The following is a 23,285-nucleotide window of genomic DNA, read 5'->3' on the forward strand; positions in this document are numbered from 1 at the left end:
TAATTGCTCAGAAAAAATTCGATACGTTGCGCCGTTTCCGAGTTAGTTAGCACTGAAGTTAGCCAATCAGGCCGTTGCGTATGGAAATTCAAGCGACCTGCCAGAAACAATTAGTGTCAGCTGTTCTTACAGTGTAGATGATTAAGGAGGAGAGTGCTCAGCCTTTGGCTCGGGATCGATCCATTCTACCACCCCATGGTCAGTTTTGTGTCGCTCTCTTGTTCGGTTATAGGAAACCAGACGAAGAACACGTTTGGCTACACAATCTCTGGCGGGCCGCGTAAATTTTCACGCCCAACAGCCATATTGACAAACTTCAATGCTAATTAACTCGGAAATGGTGCAATGCGCAGAATTTTTTTCTGGACAGTTATTTGTCAGCATAACCTATCGTGGAATACCATTATAAGCTTTTCAGGCAGTTCCTGACAACCCTACATATGCTGCGTTTATGAAACCAACTGCTGTATTTAAATTTCTAACGAATCACACGAAATGCTTCATAAAGGAGTAAATGTTCTGTGAAGCGCTTTTGTTTTAACGTGTCATGCGTGTTGTTACTCAAACACATTTCTTAAAGATGCCTGAGAACTTACCTAGTACATATACCGTTTTGCACCTTTTCTAGAATGAATAACTCATTTATAATTGTAAAACTACTTCTGTGTGTTGTTCCATATGAGATAATCTATAGAAATAAGCAAAGTAAATCTCTTTATTGTGTTCACTGCAGTTAGCAATGGAATACAGATCAAATGTTGCTGACCTAAGGATACGTGAGCATAATACGCAATTTCAGTTACAAAAAACTTTCCATATATACACCCACAAACTCTGAACACACTTTTTACTATTTTCTTTCTCAATTCCACGCTATTGTTGAGGTTCCATCGTATGTTGGAAGTTGAGCGACAGGCCTGTGACAGAATACCATTAATAACTTGATCAAATTTGAGATTTAATTAAAATAATTGAAACTTTAAATGGTGTGGATGCCACAGAGGGAATTTAGGGGCAGTCTCAGGCGGCTTCGTTGTCTTCTGCTGATTGTCGTTTTGGTTGAGTCGTTACTGGTTCAGTTTGCACGGCAGTAGGCAGCTTTTGACTCAGAAAATAAAGAGCCATATGATATTGCCAGCTGAATGAGCAAGAGAGCTTGTCCAGGCACTTAAACATAAGTTTTTCTCCCTCCGCACACATGGCCTCATTCTGTCTTAGGATTACCTGTTAAGTGTACATAATTGTAACAGATGTGCATAGTGTGGCGCCATGAATCTCTTGCATGATGATGAGAGAGGGAGAACGTGAAGTCCGGGGTCAGCACATAATCTACTTCTCTTGAATATCTCCAACGGGCCCGCCGCATTCGGGAGGACGACGGTTCAATACCGCGTCCGGCCATCCTGATTTAGGTTTTCCGTGATTTCCCTAAATCGCTCCAGGAAAATGCCGGGATGGTTCCTTTGAAAGGGCACGGCCGACTTCCTTCCCCATCCTTCCCTAATCCGATGAGACTGATGACCACGCTGTCTGGTCTCCTTCCCCAAAACAACCAACCAACGGGCCCGCAGGGCAGATCATCATCTATAGTGTCACATGTCCTCGCTACATGAGACAACGCGCAGAAGTTTAGAATTTAATCTAGACAAAGTTTAGTGATCCGAAATTTAAGGCACCACATTTCCTAATACGATTGGTCCACCGCCAGGATTAGAATCGTCTACCTGCGGGCCTAGCATCGGCGCGTAGTCGTTCGCTAGCGACCTCTGCGACAGAGGCGAGGTTTGCGCTAGGAAGGAGAGTGGTGACTCGGCTGCTCCTGTGAGCGACATTTAGTAATTTTTCGGCTCATGTTTTAACAATATTGTAACATTCTGTGAGTGACTACCACACTGGAGATGCCTTGGTGATGTAATCTCACCAAATTCAACATTTTAGTTTTTTGCACGTGACTACTGCGAAACAAAAATGGGACTTGGAAATATTTTAGGATAATTTTAGTGAACACTTTCACTTGGGTTTCAACGGAACTTTGTAATTACGCGACATAATGTGTAATGATTGAATTTCGGAGATCTGCTTGCACATGTTTGTGATTATTCGAACTGATTACAAGATTTAAAATAATTTAAGTGGTTTTTATTGTATAATGTCTCAACCGCAGATCTATTTTTGCACTGTAAATCGATCATTCATCAATATGGGACTGTGCGCATAAATATTCAGGACGGGGGGAGCCGTGCGAATCGTGGCAAAGGGCCTCAGCCCGCGCGGCAACCCTGGGCGGCCAGCTTTAATTCATTCTTGTAAATAGACACTGGCGACTTTAGTCTTCGCTGTAAATTCAACAATGTCAGTAGTTACACAAGTGCAAGTGTTTCCTATGACAATACAGGGGAGCCAAAGCAATTCACAGGGTCGTACACTAGCCCGAAACCCGTATTTTCATAATGATACGTAGCTTGGAATATAAATCAAGCATATTCCAATCTGTAACGTAAGAGATAAATTACAATTTGACTAGCCTCGATCATAGATCAGTAAATTACTGTCTAGAGGAAGCTGTTCGATAACCAACACGCAATGGAAGTATTTTAGACCTCGTAGCCACAAACAGGCCTGATGTTATCAATAGTGTCAGTAAAGAGGCAAGAATCAGTAGGCGAGATATCATAGCCAAGATGGTTACACGAGGTAATAAATCCCTCAAGATGGCTAGGAGAATTTTTATGTTGTAAAGAGCAGATAAGTAGTTGTTAAAGTCCAACTTAGATAGTGAATGGACATCATTTAGTTCCAATATGATGGACACCGAGGAGTTATGAGCAATGATTAAAGAGATTTTAAATCACACATTGGATAAGTATGCCCGAGTAAGTGGATTAAGAACAAATATCCCACCGTAGGTTAATAAAAAACATCGACACATTCTGCGCAAACAGAGATTTTCGGATTATTGGTTAAAAAAGGAACGCCGAAATGTCGACAGCTATAAGTTAGTAAGCATTTCTACGTCTACAGAAAGATCGATATGGAAGGAGACAACAACTATCACCGACGTACGTTAGCGAAAGATCTAGAATATTAAAAACAATCAGTCCTACATAAAATCTCTAAGTCACTCAAAGTTTTCTATACAGTCACTCCTCGACCAACATGTTCTACATATTGAAAAACGTAAGTTAATGCATATGATTAGCAAAAACAGTCCTATAATCTTCGAGTACAGTGGCGTTCTGTTTACATAGTCACGGCGGTAATAATTCTAGACAGAACGTGGCAAAGCGACAGGAAATGGAAGGAGCATGTAAGGTCGGGTTAACGTTCGACTCGGTTCAGTAGGAGAATTCTGGGAAAATGTAGCACGTCTATTGAGGAGACTGCATACAGAAAACTTGCGCACACCGTTCTTGAGTACTGATCCGACTGTGCAGGATCTCACCAGCTCGAGTTAAAGGAAGAAACCGAAGCAATTTGAAGGAGTACTGCTAGATTTGTTTCAGGTAGAGTCCATCAACACGACAGTATTACAGAAATGATACGTGAACTCAAATAGGAATCCCTAGGGGGAAGAAGACGTCGTCTTAGCATAAAAATATTGAGAAAATTCATAGAATAGGCATTTGCGACAGACTAATGAACGATTATACTGCCACTTGTGTACATCTTGCGTAATGACCACACGGACAAGAGAAATAGGGACTCGTACGGAAGCATATGGACAGTCATTTTTTCTTCGTCCATTTGAGAGTGCAACAAGAAAAAAAATGATTAGCAGTGCTACAAGATAACCTCTGCCATTCAATCTGTAGAGGCTTTTGGAGCATGTATGTACATGTACAATAGCAAACTTGGAACTCATTGCAAGTAGTTAAATTTAAAACTGTTCTGCGGCAACCCAGTAGCCATGCTTAAGATCAAATCAAACATCAGAGTTCTCGAAGATGTTCACTTGACAGCAAAAAAAAAAAAAAGTGGGTTACAGCTGAATGCAACCATCATGATATAGCTGTGTCGCTGGTCATCTAAACCCCGAAACGATGTTCGTTATGGCAGTCAGTTAGGATGCAAACAAATACCGCAGGACAATAAATACACTACTGGCCATTAAAATTGCTACACCAAGAAGAAATACAGATGATAAACGGGTATTCATTGGACAAATATATTATACTAGAACTGACATGTGGTTGCACTTTCACGCAAATTGGGTTCATAGATCCTGAGAAATCAGTACCCAGAACAACCACCTCTGGCCGTAATAACAGCCTTGATACGCCTGGGCATTGAGTCAAACAGAGCTTGGATGGCGTGTATAGGTACAGCTGCCCATGCAGCTTCAATACGATGCCACAGTTCGTCAAGAGTAGTGACTGGCATATTGTGACGAGCCAATTGCTCGGCCTCCATTGACCAGACGTTTCCAATTGGTGAGAGATCTGGAGAATGTGCTGGCCAGGGCAGCCGTCGAACATTTTCTGTATCCAGAAAGGCCCGTACAGGACCTGCAACATGCGGTCGTGCATTATCCTGCTGAAATGTAGGGTTTCGCAGGGATCGAATGAAGGATAGAGCCACGGGTCGTAACACATCTGAAGTGTAACGTCCACTGTTCAAAGTGCCGTCAGTGCGAACAAGAGGTGACCGAGACGTGTAACCAATGGCACCCCATACCATCACGCCGGATGATTAGCCAGTATGGCGATGACGAATACACTCTTCCAAAGTGCGTTCACCGCGATGTCGCCAAACACGGGTGCGACCATCATGACGTTGTAAACAGAACCTGGATTCATCCGAAAAAACGACGTTTTGCCATTCGTGCCCCAGGTTCGTCGTTGAGTACACCATCGCAGGCGCTCCTGTCTGTGATGCAGCGTCAAGGGTAACCGCAGCCATGGTCTCCGAGCTGATAGTCCATGCTGCTGCAAACGTCGTCGAACTGTTCGTGCAGATGGTTGTTGTCTTGCAAACGTCCCCATCTGTTGACTCAGGGATCGAGACGTGGCTGCGCGATCCATTACAGCCATGCAGATAAGGTGCCTGTCATCTCGACTGCTAGTGATACGAGGCCGTTGGGATCCAGCACGGCGTCTCGTATTACACTCCTGAGTCCACCGATTCCATATTCTGCTAACAGGCATTGGATCTCGACTAACGCGAGCAGCAATGTCGCGATACGATAAACCGGAATCACGATAAGCTACAATCCGACCTTTATCAAAGTCGGAAACGTGATGATACGCATTTCTCCTCCTTACACGAGGCATCACAACAACGTTTCACCAGGCACGCCGCCAACTGCTGTTTGTGTATGAGAAATCGGTTGGAAAGTTTCTTCATGTCAGCACGTTGTAGGTGTCGCCACCGGCGCCAACCTTCTATGAATGCTCTGAAAAGCAAATCATTTGCATATCACAGCATCTTCTTCCTGTCGGCTAAATTTCGCGTCTGTAGCACGTCATCTTCGTGGTGTAGCAATTTTAATGGGCAGTAGTGTATTAGAAAACAAGTTATTAACGATAAGACATTTCCAAGCGCTTGCAAATTAAACTTGATTACAACAAGAGACACTTCAGAAGTCTTATCACACTCGTTAAATGACATGACGTGGTTTTGTTAGTAATCTGAACTTATACCCACTGTTAACCAAACAAGGCTTGTGTGTGTGATCGAGACTCGACTAGGCATAAAGAGACGTAAAATAGCGAAGTGTTCACCAGTATTTGTTCTCAAGGCCGGGTGTACAAACCTCGAAATAAATGACGATATATATAGCACTGCACCAGGAACAACATGAAGCTAACATTGCCCCTGAGAAGTAACCACTAAAGGTAAGTAATAAAATGCAACCCACATGTGTAAAATGCCATGAAGTAAAGTTGTAGTGATGGACGGGGAGTAGAAAAAAATGGTTCAAATGGCTCTGAGCACTATGGGACTTAACTTCTGAGGTCATCAGTCCCCTAGAACTTAGAACTACTTAAACCTAACTAACCTAAGGACATCACACACATCCATGCCCGAGGCAGGATTCGAACCTGCGACCGTAGTGGTCGCGTGGTTGCAGACTACGGGGAGTAGAACCCGGTACCTATATGAATGGTTGACTAAGCACAATCAGATGTCCTATATTAAATACTTTCACCAATAAAGTGATATTGGAACCTGAAACGATGGTACGAATGATTCTTTCCTACCAAAGATTCGAATTCGGCACCTTTCGCTATCGTATTATACTTAAAAATAGACATGGTATATTTCTTCACCAGCAGCGAGATGTGCACCTTTTCAGCTAGAGGTAACGCAACAAATAGCTTTGTGCTGCCTGGGACTCCAACCCTGCACTTATTGTCGTAGACAACTATCAAATTCCCTTTGACTGGTAGCTAAAATCGCTTCGCGCGCAGGGATCTGGAGCATTTTGGCATCCTGAGGAAACAACGACATGATGGTACAGTATCAAATCCAGAGAAAAATTGGAATCAGAGCTCGAATCCATTTCCAGTGCCATTATTTTCAAAATCCAAAAGTCACTTAAAATATGAAAGAAGGTCCTATGACCTCACATGACGATTCCTTCATGAACTAAAATAACACTACTAGTGTAAGAACGCTTTCTAGAGACAGAATTTATGCAAGCAGCGACTTCTGCCTCTGACAGCCAAAACTAATCCAACTCTCTTCCAGTCAGTAGTGAATGGACATGTTTAATGTTCATTTGGAACCACGGAAAAGTCCTACATTCTTTATTTGGTGCAACTGGAGGTGAAGAGGGTATATTAGTGGCTGTTAAAAACTGGCACCCCCAGAGGGAATTGAACCCACGTCTTCGGCATTACAAGCTAGCCTCAGTCCAACCAACCACCGAATTTCACATGTGTTGGAATCATGTTTCTGTCACAATGGGGTACGCATCATTCGGTATGAGAAGTGTTGACTTCACACTTGAGCTGTTGTTGTGAATAACCTATTCATGATCTAGTAGGCAACGTCATGTTGTGTGAACGCAAAGCTGTGATACCAAACCCATCCTTTTCCTTTCTTTTTTAAGCCGTATTCCCGTTGTCTGCTAAGAGTATCAATCTGACAGACGGTCAGAGGCAGCGTAGTTCATTTTATAACTGGACAGTAATTGGAAAAATCATGAGGGAACATGTTTGTGAAACGTCTCGTGGGTGTCTGTCATGGTCAGATCAATTTCAGCGCTATCAGTCAGCGGCCACTTGATGCAGACCAGCGTCCGCCTAGATAGCCAGCAAGTGTGACGACCAATTAACGTTCATGCCACACTTCCTTCAGTAATCATATTGAGGTTAAATGAAAGCAAGGAGGATTACTGTTCAACGTCTCGTCGAAAACGAGGTTAGATGTGAATCAGAATCTTGCATTGGTAAGGATGGGGAAGAAAGTCATCTTTATCCTTTCAAAGGACGGGACCTGGCATTTACCGTAATACAATTAACAATGTCACTGTCAACCTAAATCAATGCGGCCTGATGGCGATTTGAAGTGCCTTATGGTAACTTCACAAGGAGAAAATAGTAGGTAAGCCATAACATACGTTATCTCAAATGATGGCATGTATACACGCGTGGCATCGAAAAACTACCAGGGCATCATCAGACGGTTTTCAGTAATGAGATGGATTATATTGTTGACAATGTCTCTGAAGCCGAGTGACAGCGGGACCCATGAAACACCACGAGATGGCTGCCCAAACATCACCGAACCTCCGTCGTCAGGTTTCACTATTGGGACGTAGACCTGGCCAGAATTTGGAAACATGGTGAAACAAAAATCATCCGAGCAGATGACTTCCTTCGGTACTCCATATTCCAGGTTTTATGGCTTCGGCATCACGTTCTACTTCTACACCCACAACTATACACATAATCCTCAGGCTACCGTATGATGTATGGCGGAGCATACCTTGTGCTACTACTTGTCATGATGTCGACCATTCACTTTCCCTACTACCCTCCTTAAGTGATAATTCCATTTCATATCGCTTTGCAACATTACGCGTAGATGTTTAACGGTCGTGACTGTGTGAAGCAGCACATTAATAACACTGTATTCGAACATTACTGGTTTGATTTTCATATTCATCTGCATTAGCTTGTATTTTACTATATTAAGAGCTAGCTGCCATTCATCGCACCAACTAGAAATTTGGTATAAGTCGTCTTGTATCCTCCTATAGTCACGCACCTTCCTGTACACGATAGTGTCGACAAAAAAACAGTCGCAAATGGCTGATCACCGTACCCATCAGATCACTTATGAATATAGAGAATAAGAGCGGTCCTATCACACTTCTCTGGGGCACTGCCGACGATAAGCTTGTCTCCAGGCCAACACACTATTACTTAAAAATTCTTCTTTTTGCGAACCTGATACGTATTCTCCTGTCCTTGCTTACAGTTTGCAGCGGGGCATTGTGTCAAACCATTACCGGAAAACTAGAAATAAGGAATCCCCTTGTTGCCATTCATTGATGGTTTGCAGGCTGTCATATGATAAACGGCAAGCTGAGTTTCGCACGAGCGATGCTTTCTAAATCCGTACTGATTAGTGGGCAAAAGCTTTCCCGTCTCAAGGAATTTTACTATATTCGAACTGGATTCTGAAGGAAACTCATGTTAGGTATTTCAATCTGTAATTTTGCGCGCCCTTTCTCTTACATGCACTTTTTTCCAGTCGCTGCAGTGGACGAGAGAATCGAGGTAAGTGCAAGCTAAGTAAGGGGCCAATACCGAAGGGTAGGGCCTACTCCCTGTAAAACTAAATTGAGATTCCATACAATCTTGGTGTTTATTGATTTCAGCTCTTTCAGCTGTTTCTCTACGCCAGGGTTGTCTATCACTACGTTCTCCATACGGTGGTCGGTGCGATGATCAAACTACGGTATGTTTGTACGATCCTTTTGCATGAATTATTTCTTAAAGACTAAATTTGTAACTTCATCTTGGCTTATATGTTTGTCTATTGCCTCACCAGACTGGACAACGAGTGCCTGGATAGAAACCTTCGACCCACTTAGCGATATGACGTAGGAATAGAATTTTATCGGGTTCTTGGCAAGACCTTTTGCTAAGGTATGACTGTGGTAGTTTTTGTATGAATAGAGCACTGATCATCTCACAGATGCATGAATTGCTACTAACTTTTGCCTACTGTCATTTTCGTGTTCTTTTCTGAATCGGGAGTGCAACATTCTCTCCTTCCTTGGCATTGTCCGAATTTGGTTATTAAGCGCACGTGGGTTCTTTCGGTGCTGGCGTAAGATGTAGAGTGAAGATCGATAGTAGGCGCTCGATCAAGCGCACCTACCACGAGAGAGGCCAGAGACAGACTGGGAAGCAACACGCTGCCAACGCTCCATGCTGCCAACGCTCTCTCCACAGCATGTATTTATGCCCCCGCCGCTGACCGGACGGCCTCACTCGACTCACTATCTCAGACACTGACTCACTCTGGCTACGACAGTGCATAGTGACCGGATCGAGATTAGCAAAGAGACTAAAGTTCATAATCGCAAGATTACCGATATTGTTTGCAAGTGGACTATTATGGATGAGCTTGTGCCACAACACATGGACTCTATTAAAGTTAAGTAGCAGCTATCTGTTCATGTAAATAAAGAACCGTGTTGATCCCCGTGTACATTTGTGTTGTAGAAAGAGGATACCGGCCACCCATAACAACATCCTCTCCCTTGCTTCTTACGGTACAAGACACTACAGTGGCGACGAGGATTCTACTGAGGCGACGAGGATACTACACTTTCGTCCTTAATGCGCTTAGTCGGCACATACTTCTCCAGAACGCGATTTAAAATCGGTTTAAACTTTACCCATAATTCCCCTGCGTTCAACATATTACAGCTCGACGATGTACACTCGTCGTCTAAGTGGGATACTAACAACTGCTTATCTGCTGTTTCTGCCAACAATACTATCCTAGCCTTCTCGATGGATCTATTAACTTTCGTACCCCTCGTCACTACGATGACGTCATTATCACTAATCTCTGTCTCTGTACTGATACCGTCGATAAGGTGTGCCCTGTTTGTAGCTACAGCCAAAAATATTTCCACTGCGTGTGGACTCTCGAACTAATTGTTCAAGATAGTTTTCGGAAAACGTGTACAAATGTATTTCAGAAGACTGCCTATCTGTAGCACCTGCAGTGAATAAATAGACGTCCCAGACTATACTCGGTACTATAAGTCGCCTTCAACAAATACTGCATCATCTGGGTATGTCCGCGCTACTGAACGTAGACTTTCTGTGAAGGATTCTAAAACTGTCACGGTGGAATCGAGAAATCGGAAAACGTCCGATATTTAACCTGAGTTCACCTCGACCTCTTACAGACATCCAGGTAACTTCAAAGTTAGATTCAATTTCGACCTCGATAGGCACGATATTTTTGTCGATTGTAATGAACACTCCCCTTCCTATGGCGTCTAATCCGTCATTTCGATATACATTCCACACCTCACTATACGTTTCAGAACTTTGTACTTCAAGTTTTAGCCATCTCTCAGTTCTGAGCATAATTTAAGTGCGAGAGGGAAATTCGGGAACTTTTTACAAATACTTCGCCAGTTTAATGTTAAAATTTTGATAGTCGAAGTGTCTTCACTTTGTACGCGGTGTGCTATCGCCCTCTTCGTATCGACTGGCGTGAGTTCATTGGAGGACTTCAAACTACAGTCTAGGCTAAAAAACTCCCATGCTCACTCCCCAAGTACTCTGATGCCAGAGTAGCTGCTTTCTTTATGTAATGCATCTCTGATTTATCTTCCGGAGTCCTACAATTCTCCACCCCATAATGCAGGTCCTGAAATCTGCAGGCAGTATCGTCACATAACCAGGGGAGTCACTAGCAGAGACTCACCTCTCGGCTTCAAACCGAATGACCCCGATCAATTCTGGGAATGACAATGCCGACAGTCAGCTTTGCTGGCAGCTCAGGAGCGCTTCCAACAGTTTCACACCTCCGTCAGGTGCCCGTATCCGTCGAGGATGACCTCAGAATCCAACTGAAAGACGTCATTGGTGTCGACATGAGCCACAACTTGGAGACGACTGCACGCACCTCTCTCGACAGCCCCCGGGAGGGACTCCTCCGCATGTAGAATGAGGTCAACCAGCAGAAGTACCGAGCGATCAACGGATTTATTTCCAACTCTGGATGCTATTTCCCTAAGGGTGGCCACAATGCGCGTAATATTGGAGTTCTAGACAACTAGCAAATCCCTCCCCTCATGTGCCTGCTCGGACACTGTTGAAGATTTGGCCACCCACCCATTCATAGGGTGAACGGGCGAGGCCAGCAGGCCACCCTCAAGCGTGACGAATGTGATACCAGGCGCTACTAAAATTCTGGTGAGGGCGGATCCCCCACGTCGGGTAAACCGTAAGGCGCCTCGGCAGCAGACACCATGGGCGAAACAAGCGGTACCTGATGTGCCCCATGCAACGCGCTGCATCGCAAGGCAGCAGCCTAAAGAAGGCTGACCATGGCCAAAACCCTCTTCAGCTGTTCGCGAACTGCGGCCAGCACTCCTGAGAACGCACGCAAAGCACACAATGTGCCCATCCTAGTATTACTAAGTTAGGAATTACCTGTAAAAGCACACAGAGAAAGCTATATTTGTAATTTCTTACCATCCTCATCTATCACCAATGGAGGCTGAAGTTTATTGAGCTGTGTATCTGGCCGTTCGAAAGAAATGACAGCTGTGCCGCAGACAGCCTGAATCTACACTTTACAATCACTAAAATGTGAGATTACACCTCTTAAATAAAAAAGCACACATGACGTTTTAAGTATTACACTAAGTAAACAAAAAACGGTAAATACACAACGTATTGCTCTGCTGGCATGAAGCAGGTAGCAGTGGGAACCTCACGTTGTCCTGCTATGGGCATTTGCATAACTGACAAGTGGTTTTGGAATTCCAACTCACGGTGCAATTCCCTGTTTATAGGTCTCCCTCCATGTTATTTTAGTGTTGACAGAGTTCGAGAATGCGATATCCAGTTCTGTAGTAACTTTTGCGGCTGTCGTTCTCTTGTTTTTCGTCACCAACCCATTCAATGAGCTCCTGTCCACGTTGGGACTTAGCGGATAAAGCTTTTTCGCTTTCCCTGTATGCGGTATAAATCTTCTTCCACCAAACACTGTGGCTACCTTGGTTACGGAAGTACCCACCAGACGAGCACCAACTATTTGCCAACGTTTGAATTTACTTAGCTCTAGCATATTGGACTCACAACTAACAGAATACTGTTCTGACCACGACTGACACTTGCAGCATATTGAGGATATGGCACAGGTGCGGTTCATGATCAAATGCAACACCAAAACCTGCAGAATGAGCTATCATCTGGATTTATATTAAAGGATGCATTTCTGGCAATGTTCCCATGTCCTATACAGCCCTCCGTAATTGCCAAAGAGTAGCCGATGCATGATATTGTTCACGAACTGACATCTCGATTATGTCCCATAAATGTTCGATGTCAAGCGATCTGGGAGGCCACACCACTTTCTCGAATTGTCTAGAATGTCCTTCAAACCAATCGAGAAAATCTGTGGCCCGATGACATGGCGTACTGTCATCCATAAAAATTCCATCGTTGTTTGGGAACGTGAAGTCCATAAATGACTGTAAATGATCTCCAAGTAGTTGAACATAACCATTTCCAATCAGCGATCGGCTCAGTTTGGCCTGAGGACCCAAACCATTTTAGGAAAACACAGCCCACACCATTATGGAGCCACCACCAGCCTGCATAGTGCCTTGTTGACGACATGGGTCCATTGCTTCATGGGGTCTGCACCACACTCGAACCCTACCATCAGCTCTTACAAACTGAAATCGGGACTCATATGAGCAGGCCACGATTTTTCAGTCGTCTAGGGTCGAACCGATATGGTTACGAACCCTGGTGAGGCGTTTCGCTGGCCGCTGTGGCCGAGCAGTTCTAGGCGCTTCAGTCCTTAACCACGCTACTGCTACGGTCGCAGGTTCGAATCCTGCCTCGGGCATGGATGTATGTGATGTCCTTAGGTTAGTCAGGTTTAAGAACACTACTGGCCATTAAAATTGTTACACCAAGAAGAAATGCAGATGATAAACGGGTATTCATTGGACAGATATATTATATTAGAACTGACATGTGTTTACATTTTCACGAAATTTGGGTGCATAGATCCTGAGAAATAAGTACCCAGAACAACCACCTCTGGCCGTAATAACGGCCTTGAAACGCCTGGGCATTGAGTCAAACAGAGCTTGGATGGCGTGTACAGGTCCAGCTGCACATGCAGCTTCAACACGATAAGACAGTTCATCAAGAGTAGTGACTGGCGTATTGTGACGAGCCAGTTGCTCGGCCACCATTGACCAGACGTCTTCAGTTCGTGGGAGATCAGGAGAATGTGCTGACCAGGGCAGCAGTCGAACATTTTCTGTATCCAGAAAGGCCCGTACAGGACCTGCAACAAGCGTACGTGCATTATCCTGCTGAAATGTAGGGTTTCGCAGGGATCGAATGAAGGGTAGAGCCACGGGTCGTAACACATCTCAAATGTAACGTCCACTGTTCAAAGTGCCGTCAACGCGAACAAGAGGTGACCGGGACGTGTAACCAGTGTAGCCAATGGCACCCCATACCATCACGCCGGATGATTAGCCAGTATGGCGATGACGAATACACGCTTCTAAGTGCGTTCACCGCGATGTCGCCAAACACGGATGCGACCATCATGATGTTGTAAACAGAACCTGGATTCATCCGAAAAAATGACGTTTTGCCAGTCGTGCACCCAGGTTCGTCGTTGAGTACACCATCGCAGGCGCTCCTGTCTGTGATGTACCGTCAAGGGTAACCGCAATCATGGTCTGCGAGCTGCTAGTCCATTCTGCTGCAAACGTCGTCGAACTGTTCGTGCAGATGGTTGTTGTGTTAGAAATGTCCCCATCTGTTGTCTCAGGGATCGAGACGTGGCTGCACGATCCGTTACAGCCATGCGGATAAGATGCCTGTCATCTCGACTGCTAGTGATACGAGGCCGTTGGGATCCAGTACGGCATTCCCTCCTGAACGCACCGATTCCATATTCTGCTAACAGTCATTGGATCTCGAGCAACGCGAGCAGCAATGTCGCGATACGATAAACCGCAATCGCGATAGCGTACAATCCGACCTTTATCAAAGTCGGAAACGTGATGATACGCATTTTTCCTCCTTACACGAGGCATCACAACAACGTTTCACCAGGCAACGCCGGTCAACTGCTGTTTGTGTATGAGAAATCGGTTGGAAACTTTCCTCATGTCAGCACGTTGTAGGTGTAGCCACCGGCGCCAACCTTGTGTGAATGCTCTGAAAATAATTTGCGTATCACAGCAGCTTCTTCCTGTCGGTTACATTTAGCGTCTGTAGCACGTCATCTTCGTGTTGTAGCAATTTTCATGGTTCAAATGGCTCTGAGCACTATGGGACTTAACATCTGTGGTCATCAGTCCCCTAGAACTTAGATCAACTTAAACCTAACTAACTGCCCGAGGCAGGATTCGAAGCTGCGACCGTAGCGGTCACGCGGTTCCAGACTGAAGCGCCTAGAACCGCACGGCCTCACCGGCCGGCAGCAATTTTAATGGCCAGTAGTGTAGTTATACGTCTAGGGGACTGATAACCTGATATGTCAAGCCCCATAGTGCTTAGAGCCATTTGAGCCATTTGAGGTGTTGCAGGCGACGTCGTGCTGTTAGCAAAGGCACTAGCGTCGGTCGCCTGCTGCCATTGCCCGTCAACGCCAAATTTTGGCTCTACGTCCCGCATTGATTTCTGTGGGTATTTTATGCAGAGCTGCTAATCTGTTTGCTTGTATGCTCTACATGATTGTTTCTCAAAAGGTAAGTAAATCTATTTGATTATTCGATTATAAAATTGTCTATTGATATTCTGTAATGTGCCCAGCTACCCAGCTCTCTCTCTCGTTTTCTATTCTACAAATTACTGTTGTGATCATGCGAGATACAACAGTGTCTGTTCTGTCGGACATGTCGGACCTCTGTCCCTTATGCAAGCAGCTATTGTTATTGATTGACAGAGTTGCTGGATGCCCTCCTGAGCGATATCTTGATAAATTCTGTACAATTGGTTCTTTAGATCGTCAAAATACCGAGACGGTTGGAAGACTATGTCCATAATGATCCAGAAGTTGCCAGTTGGAGACAAATCCGGCTACTATGCTGACCAAGGTAGGATTTGGGAAGGGTGAAGACAAGCGGTAGAAACTCTTACCTTATGGGAGCTGATATTATCTTGCTGAAATGTAAACCCACGATGGCTTGCTATGAAGGGTTACAAAATGGGGCACAGAGTATCTTCAACGTACTGGTGTATTGTAAGGTTGGCTCGAATGACAACCAAAGAGGTCCTGCTATGAAAAGAAATGGTACCGCATATCATTATATCTGGCTGTCGGCCTGTGTGGCAGGCGTCAATCAGGTTGGTAGACCACAGTTGTCAGGGGCGTCTCCAGACATCGGGACTGATCATCGTGGCTCAATTCGAAGAGGGAATTATCACTGAAGACAGTTCTACTACAATCAATGAGATTCTAAGCCGAAGACGTGTGTGGAAACACCCCAGAGAGAGGTCGAAGAGCAAACTTGCTGTTGCCCGCCATATTGCCTGACAACCAGACAACCAGGAGTGATGGTCCCGGGTGATATTTTTTTTCATAGCAGGACCCCTTTGATTGTCATCTGCGATACCTTTAAAATACAGCGGTACGTCGACGATATTATACGCCCCGTTTTGTTACCCTTCATGGCAAGTCATCGTGGACTTGCATTTCAGCAAGGTAATACCGGCCCCCACACAGCGAGGGTTTCTACTTCTTGTCTTCGTGCTTGTCAAACCCTAACTTTGTGATAAATGTCGCCGAATCTGCCCCCAGAGCGTTTGGAGCATTATGGGTAGGGCATTCCACCTGTTTCTCGATTGTGTCTATGTAACGCTCGAGTTGGACAGCATTTGGCAAGATATCGGTCAAGAGGACGTCCAAGAACTCTGTAAATTAGTGCCAAGCCGAATAATTGCTTGCATGGGGACCAGAGATCGACCAACATGTTTTTGACTTGCTAAATTTGTGAAGTTCTATTTGTTGAATAAATCATCCTGTTTTTCTGAAACTGTAAAAATTTGTTTGTCTGCAGATGCACATCACATCTAGCGACGTCCGCCCCTCTCGGATAATTCGTTTGTTGTGCGTAGTTGTTTTGTCTCAGAGTGTACATTATTATATGTGTGTTGCTTGTTCTGTGGGGCATGAAATCTTGTGGGAATCAGGTAGAGCTATGAGTAATGAGGATAATGTACGGTGGACGCTACATATGTAGTGTCAACAATTGAGGATATGGGTTGAGAGGGAAACGTGTCCGGATAACCAAATGGTTGAGGAGACCGTTCGAGTAAAGCGTCAAATTTGGTTTCGAATCCTGATTCGGCAGAAATTTTCACTTGTGGCCATTGAATTTAGTTCAATATCCAACTGCTGCTGAGATTTGTAGCCGGCCGCTGTAACCGAGCGGTTCTAGGCTCTTCTGTCCGGAACCGCGCTGCTCCTACGGTCGCAGGTTCGAATCCTGCCTCGGGCATGGATGTGTGTGATGTCCTTATGTTAATTAGGTTTAGGTAGTTCTAAGGCTAGGGGACTGATGACCTCAGATGTTAAGTCCCATAGAGCTTAGAGCCATTTGAACCATTTTGAAGATCTGTATTTCTCTTGAATCATGAATGTAGTCGGGTAATTTGTGCACCGTGAGTTACACTGCCTGAAAAGGTATTCACAGTTTACAACTGTAATTCTTGGCATATTGTGCTAAGGCATGTGTAGCCAAGATTTCGAATCACGGGCCGTGCACGGAACCGAATGCCAAAGCGCTCAGCGTAGCTCGTTTTCCCCACTGCCACGCGGCGCTGTTTGAGCGCGAGGAGGGGAAGAGGGGAAACTGCGAAAGCGCCACATTTAAAGGGCAGTGCAGTTGAACTGCATACGATTTGGTTTTATGTTTCCACTTCTCCATAACACAGATCACAAACAAAAGAAATTTTAGTGTCATTTCATTATTTTTGCGTGCTAAATAAATAATACAATTTTTACTTGGTAGAAACTGTCGGAATACGGACGGACGCAGACAGTTTCACAGATTTTCGCACCCGAGTTGCCACGTAATGGTTGGTTGGTTTGGAGTGGAAGGGACTGAACTATGTCCTCAGTCCCATTATCCATTAAGCGACAAACTAGGGGTGGTCGTCAAAGGATGGAGGCGAAAGGCAAACCATGGAAAGCCTATGTGTAACGAACACAATAAAAGATCAGAGATAAAGCCCAGAAAAAAGACAGCACAGATAAGTCGTTAAAATATTACCCAACTCAAGGTAATAAAACGAAGAAATGAAAAGAGAATAAAAAGATGGAAAGGGTAGAAACCTGGCTGGGCGCCATGGTACCCCTGTGGGGGGGGGGGGGGGATACAGAGAGGGATGCCCCACCAATAACGCCAAAACGCCCTAACTTACAGGAAGCAACCCGTAACACCAGGTCAGCCGAGTTGGCGTCGTCTGCTAGCGCCAGAGGTAGCGTATCAAGAAGATTGAGATGCCGCCTTAAATAAGCCAAATTAGGACGTTCTATGAGTAAGTGGGCCACCGTCTGGCGGGCTCCGCATCGGCAAGGACGGGTATTTTCACGCCTGAGAAAGTGGCCGTAGGAGTCTACAGTGGACAGTGGATTCCGTGCGAGAAGTATGCAGGGAAGACTTCCACGTGGTCGTGATCTCCTTAATTGTCCTCAGTTTGTTTGGGGGAATCAGGGCAGACCATTCTGAGTTCCACATTTACAGCAACCGATGGGATATAAACGACCGACGGTCCGAGTCTGCGACCCCAAATTCTATAATCGGCATCCTGGTGACCAGCTTGGGCAGCTGGTCAGCTCGTTCATTTCCCGAAATACCAACATAATCGGCGGTCCAAACGAAAACGACTGGCCGCTGAGCTTGAGGAGGTCTGAGACAAGATCCTGGATAGTCGTAACCAGTAGGTGAGGAGAGTAACTCTTAAAGGAGTCACTACAGATTAGGATACTCTGCAAGAGTGCAAGAACGAACAACGAACGTGGCATTATGTGCCACGTAATCGTGCCCTCTTAGTTTCGTAATTGAAAAAAAAGAAACTTCACACAAATGATGCGATCTAAAAATTGTAGCGCTTATACAGCTTCAATACAGAGACTTGCAACTTCTACCTGTGTAAATCTATGTAGACGCCGTGGAAAGTTCTAATGTAAAAAGATTTGTTATTAAAACTGGAATTATCCTGCAGGTCAGTTAGTTACATCTGCACGTGCACAGGGGCGCTCTCAACTGAAATGGCAAACGATCTCGAAAACAGCTCGAAAACATATGTAAGATTCATAGTGTCCTCCAAACCTTTAGGAAAGTATTCTTGTAATTTTCTCATGGCCACAATGAATTATTCAAACCTCGCGTTTTCTGTAACGGCAGTGAGCTTAGGATCTGGACTGGAATCCCGTCTGTCGATCGTTGTAGTTTTTTGCTCTTTCACTGTCAACTAAATCTTGAAATTCTTTCTGCGTGGTATTGTAATACCGTTTCATAACAAATCTGCAGTACCTGTCGCTTATGCAACTGGATGATAGATAATGAGAATTCTCATCCATCTCTTCTGTCATTTCCATTAATTTTAAAGGCTTATGAGGATAGATTGCTAGATTGCCTCTTTTTGTGCAAACATCTAGTGAACCGGCAAACGTCCTTCATACCGTGGAGAAATAGCGTAGGTAAACAGCGCTGATACCACAATACTGCCGAACGGAAGTGAGTTGTGCCGCCCGAAAAATGCCATAGCGCAGTACTAAATGAAATGTCGCGCTGTACCGAGTATTTCAGGGAAGGAGCGAGCAAAGCCGAGAGAAACCGAGCCGTGGTCCGCACGCGGTCCGCTCACCCAGCCCGCGTGAAGTTTGGCACGCCGTGGCCGGACCTGTGTTAAACCTTTCACATAAGATTATAGCTCTAAATGAATAGACTACGACGCATTTTAATTTTTTAAAATTCTGTCAACAACTCCATGAAACACTGAAAACTGAATTATTGTTTCCCGTGGAAGCCGTTAGATAGGCAACTCGCTATTAAGATGTGCCCCCGGTTCGCCGTTTCGTAATACATATTTCCCTTATCCGTTCAGATCTGGAAACGAGTAGACTTAGGAGAAACCGATAACAGTGTTAGGAATATATGCAATCTACGCGGGAAATAAAATTCGTCGTACTGTGAGAGCGATCTAAAAATCATCCCAATAACTATCTTTGCGGTATTATGGTGAAAGATCTGTGCGACAGCCGCAGAAGAGAGGAAACTGATAAATGCGAGAGGCCTGTAGCGGATAACTGAGAAGAGAGCTGTAGTGAGTAGCGAGGCGCAGAGGCGCAGGCGGTGGGACTGAACAAGAGAAACGGCGCCTATGCGCTGCTTAAGGCAGCTGGGCACGCGCCCGGCGCTGCACATCTTTCTTCACGGCCGCCCCACACTTCTCTGCAGCGCCGACCCAATCGTTGTCTCTCGTCGTACGCTGCTGCGGAATTTCACCAACGTTCTGTCGCAACCTCGCAGAAATGGAGATGAGTTCGAGACTTAGAGGTTGCATCTAAATGAAACGGGTCTCGCTGTTCGGAAGAAAACAGTCGAGTGCCCTAATACGAGTGGCTAATCAAGGAAACAGTACTTTCGATGTTTTAAGGAGAAAATTATTACGTCTGCTTTTCAGAAGCTACGATTAATCACGTATCTGGATAGTGTTATGGCTGATGGCTGTAGTTAGTGGCGACGACTTTTGAACAACATTTCACACTTGTTTTTCGTGCAATGAAATCTGTTGTGTGTAAATTCCACAGATTCACACCTTTATTTGTGATCTGTGCAGTACTTTATTTTATTCAGTTTATAATGTCCGTGGTATACAGCTGATGCTTAAAAGTATAGCTGCGCGGTCCGAGGCGTCTTGTGACGGTCCGCGCGGCTGGCCCTATCGGAGGTTCGAGTCCTCCCCCGGGCATGGGTGTGTGTGTCGTCCTTAGCGTAAGTTAGTTTAAGTTAGATTAAGTAGTGTGTAAGCTTCGCAACCGATGACCTAAGCAGTTTGGTCCCATAAGACCTTACCACAAATTTCCAATTAAAAGTGTATGCGGTATATTTAAATTCGAAATAAAGATATGTAAGATAAAGAATAAAAACGCTGCTGCAGAGTTCCAAATGCAGTCGACATAAAATTAATGATGAAGGAGATATAGCCGTCTTACGCTAACTGTATTACGTTTTATAAAAAGAGGCTGTCTGCCGCATTGCTCCAAGTGGTTTAATCTACCTTCACGGCTCTCAAGCACCAGTACCATAGATAAATTAATGTCCCCAGTTTCAGTATTTGGTGTAAATTTGTAAATTTGATTGCTGCCAATGTTTCTGCACTTCTTTGTGCTCTACTTAAAATATCACACTGAGCGAGATTTGTGGTTCAACCAATTTCGGGATAAGCGGCGCTCAAACTCCCGTCCAGCCAAGAGTTCAATTCGAGTTCGCACTTCTTGCACGATTTAGACATTTCATAACGCAATGTGCTTTTAAGATGGATGGTCAGATTCCTGTTTTATTTCCACGGAGATACTAAAGCGTTATCTGTAACAGCGTCTGTACGTGCTACAAACATTTTCGGTCTCCTTCTTGGCCTTACTTTTATATCACGTGTTTTATGAGTTTAGTACAATCTTGAATTTACGTTGTCCTTCAGTATGCCTGGTGTTAGGGATTTAGACCTAGTCATTAAAAAATTAGTGTAACAATGGGAGAGAGTCGGTCACGCTTTTCGTCTGAAATTATTTTAGGAAACTGCAGAAAGTCTAAAACGAAGTCACGAGATCGAGATTAAAATCCATTCTCATTCGAATTTGAGGAGATTAAACGAGAGAGGAGCCGTAGTGATTTAGATACACGATCTTTAGTTAGAAGGACCTGGGTTAAAATTTGGCCTAGGCATTAAAATTTAGGTTTTTGTCGGTTTCCGTAAATCATTACAGATAAATGACAGATGGTATCCTTCAACAAGTCCAAGAGCTATTGTTGCCTCTATCGTAGTGCAATATACAGGGTGGTCCATTGATAGTGAACGGGACAAATATATCACGAAATAAGCATCAAAAGAAAAAACTACAAAGAACGAAACTCGTCTAGCTTGAAGGGAGAAACCAGATGGCGCTATGATTGGCCCACAAGATGGCGCTGCCATAGGTCAAACGGATATACTGCGTTTTTTTAAATAGGAACCCCCATTTTTTATTACGTATTCGTATATTACGTAAAGAAATATGAATGTTTCAGTTGGACCAATTTCTTCGCTTTGTGATAGATTGCGCTGTAATAGTGACAAACGTATAAGTACGTGGTATCACGTAACTTTCCACCAGTGCGGACGGTATTTGCTTCGCGATACATTACCCGTGTTAAAATGGACCAATTACCAATTGCGGAAAAGGTCGATATTGTGTTGATGTATGGCTATTGTCATCAAAATGCCCAACGGGCGTGTGCTATGTATGCTGCTCGGTATCCTGGACGACATAATCCATGTGTCCGGACCGTTCGCCGAATAGTTAGCTTATTTAAGGAAACAGGAAGTGTTCAGCCACATGTAAAACGTCAATCACGACCTGCAACAGTCGCGGCTAATCCGCACATCAGCGTGAGAATCGGGAATCTTAAAAACGTCGGTGTTCAGAACGCTACATCAACATCGATTGCACCCGTACCATATTTCTATGCACCAGGAATTTAATGGCGACGACTTTGAACGTCGTGTACAGTTCTGCTACTGGGCAAGAGAGAAATTACGGGACGATGACAGATTTTTTGCACGCATTCTATTTAGCGACGAAGCGTCATTCACCAACAGCGGTAACGTAAACAGCCATAATATGCGCTATTGGGCAACGGAAAATCCACGATGGCTGCGACAAGTGGAACATCAGCGACCTTGGCGGATTAATGTATGGTGCGGCATTATGGGAGGAAGGATAATTGGTCCCCATTTTATCGATGGAAATCTAAATGGTGCAATGTATGCTGATTTCCTACGTAATGTTCTACCGATGTTACTACAAAATGTTTCACTGCACGACAGAATGGCGATGTACTTCCAACATGATGGATGTCCGGCGATAGCTCGTGTGCAGTTGAAGCGGTGTTGAATAGCAAATTTTTGACAGGTGGATTGGTCAACGAAGACCATACCACGGCCCGCACGTTCACCGGATCTGACGTCCCCGGATTTCTTTCTGTGGGGAAAGTTGAAGGATATTGCTATCGTGATCCATCGACAACGCCTGACAACATGCGTCAGCGCATTGTCAATGGATGTGCGAACATTACGGAAGGCGAACTACTCGCTGTTGAGAGGAATGTCGTTACACGTATTGCCAAATGCATTGACGTTGACGGACATCATTTTGAGAATTTATTGCATTAATGTGGTATTTAAAGATAATCACGCTGTAACAGCATGCGTTATCAGTAATGATAAGTTCACAAAAGTACATGTATCACATTGGAAGAACCGAAATAAAATGTTCAAACGTACCTAGATTCTGTATTTTAATTAAAAAAAACTATCTGTTACCAACTGTTCGTCTAAAATGGTGAGCCATATGTTTGTGACTACTACAGCGCAATCTATCACAAAGCGAAAAAGTGTTCCAACAAAAACATTCATATTTCTTTACGTACTGCGAGAGTATGTAATAAAATTGGGGGTTCCTATTAAAAAAAAAAAACAAACACTTTTGATATCCGTTTGACCTATGGCAGCGCCATCTAGCGTGCCAACCATAGCGCCATCTGGTTTCCCCCTTCAAGCTAGACAAGTTTCGTTCTTTGTAGTTTTTTCGTTTGACGCTTATTTCGTGAGATATTTGGCCCGGTCACGATCAGTGGACCACCCTGTATATATCATATATGCAAGGTCAACGGAACGTTGTAGTATGACTTCTTTTCCTCTTTCGTCACAAGCTAACTTTGTGATCGTTCATCCTGTATGGTGTTGATTTGTTGCATTTTCATATACACTCCTGGAAACTGAAATAAGAACACCGTGAATTCATTGTCCCAGGAAGGGGAAACT

At 44.4% G+C, this 23,285-nt stretch overlaps 1 protein-coding gene across 1 annotated transcript in view; it reads right to left on the reverse strand.

Annotated features, from left to right (window-relative positions):
* The window catches only part of LOC126470801 (uncharacterized), a gene marked incomplete at its 5' end in the record, with an annotated part of 313,759 nt that overhangs the window by 270,741 nt on the left and 19,733 nt on the right, over positions 1–23,285 (reverse strand). The gene's annotated exons all lie outside the window — the stretch shown is intronic.

This window comes from Schistocerca serialis, chromosome 3, assembly GCF_023864345.2.
Source record: "Schistocerca serialis cubense isolate TAMUIC-IGC-003099 chromosome 3, iqSchSeri2.2, whole genome shotgun sequence".
NCBI lineage: Eukaryota > Metazoa > Arthropoda > Insecta > Orthoptera > Acrididae > Schistocerca > Schistocerca serialis.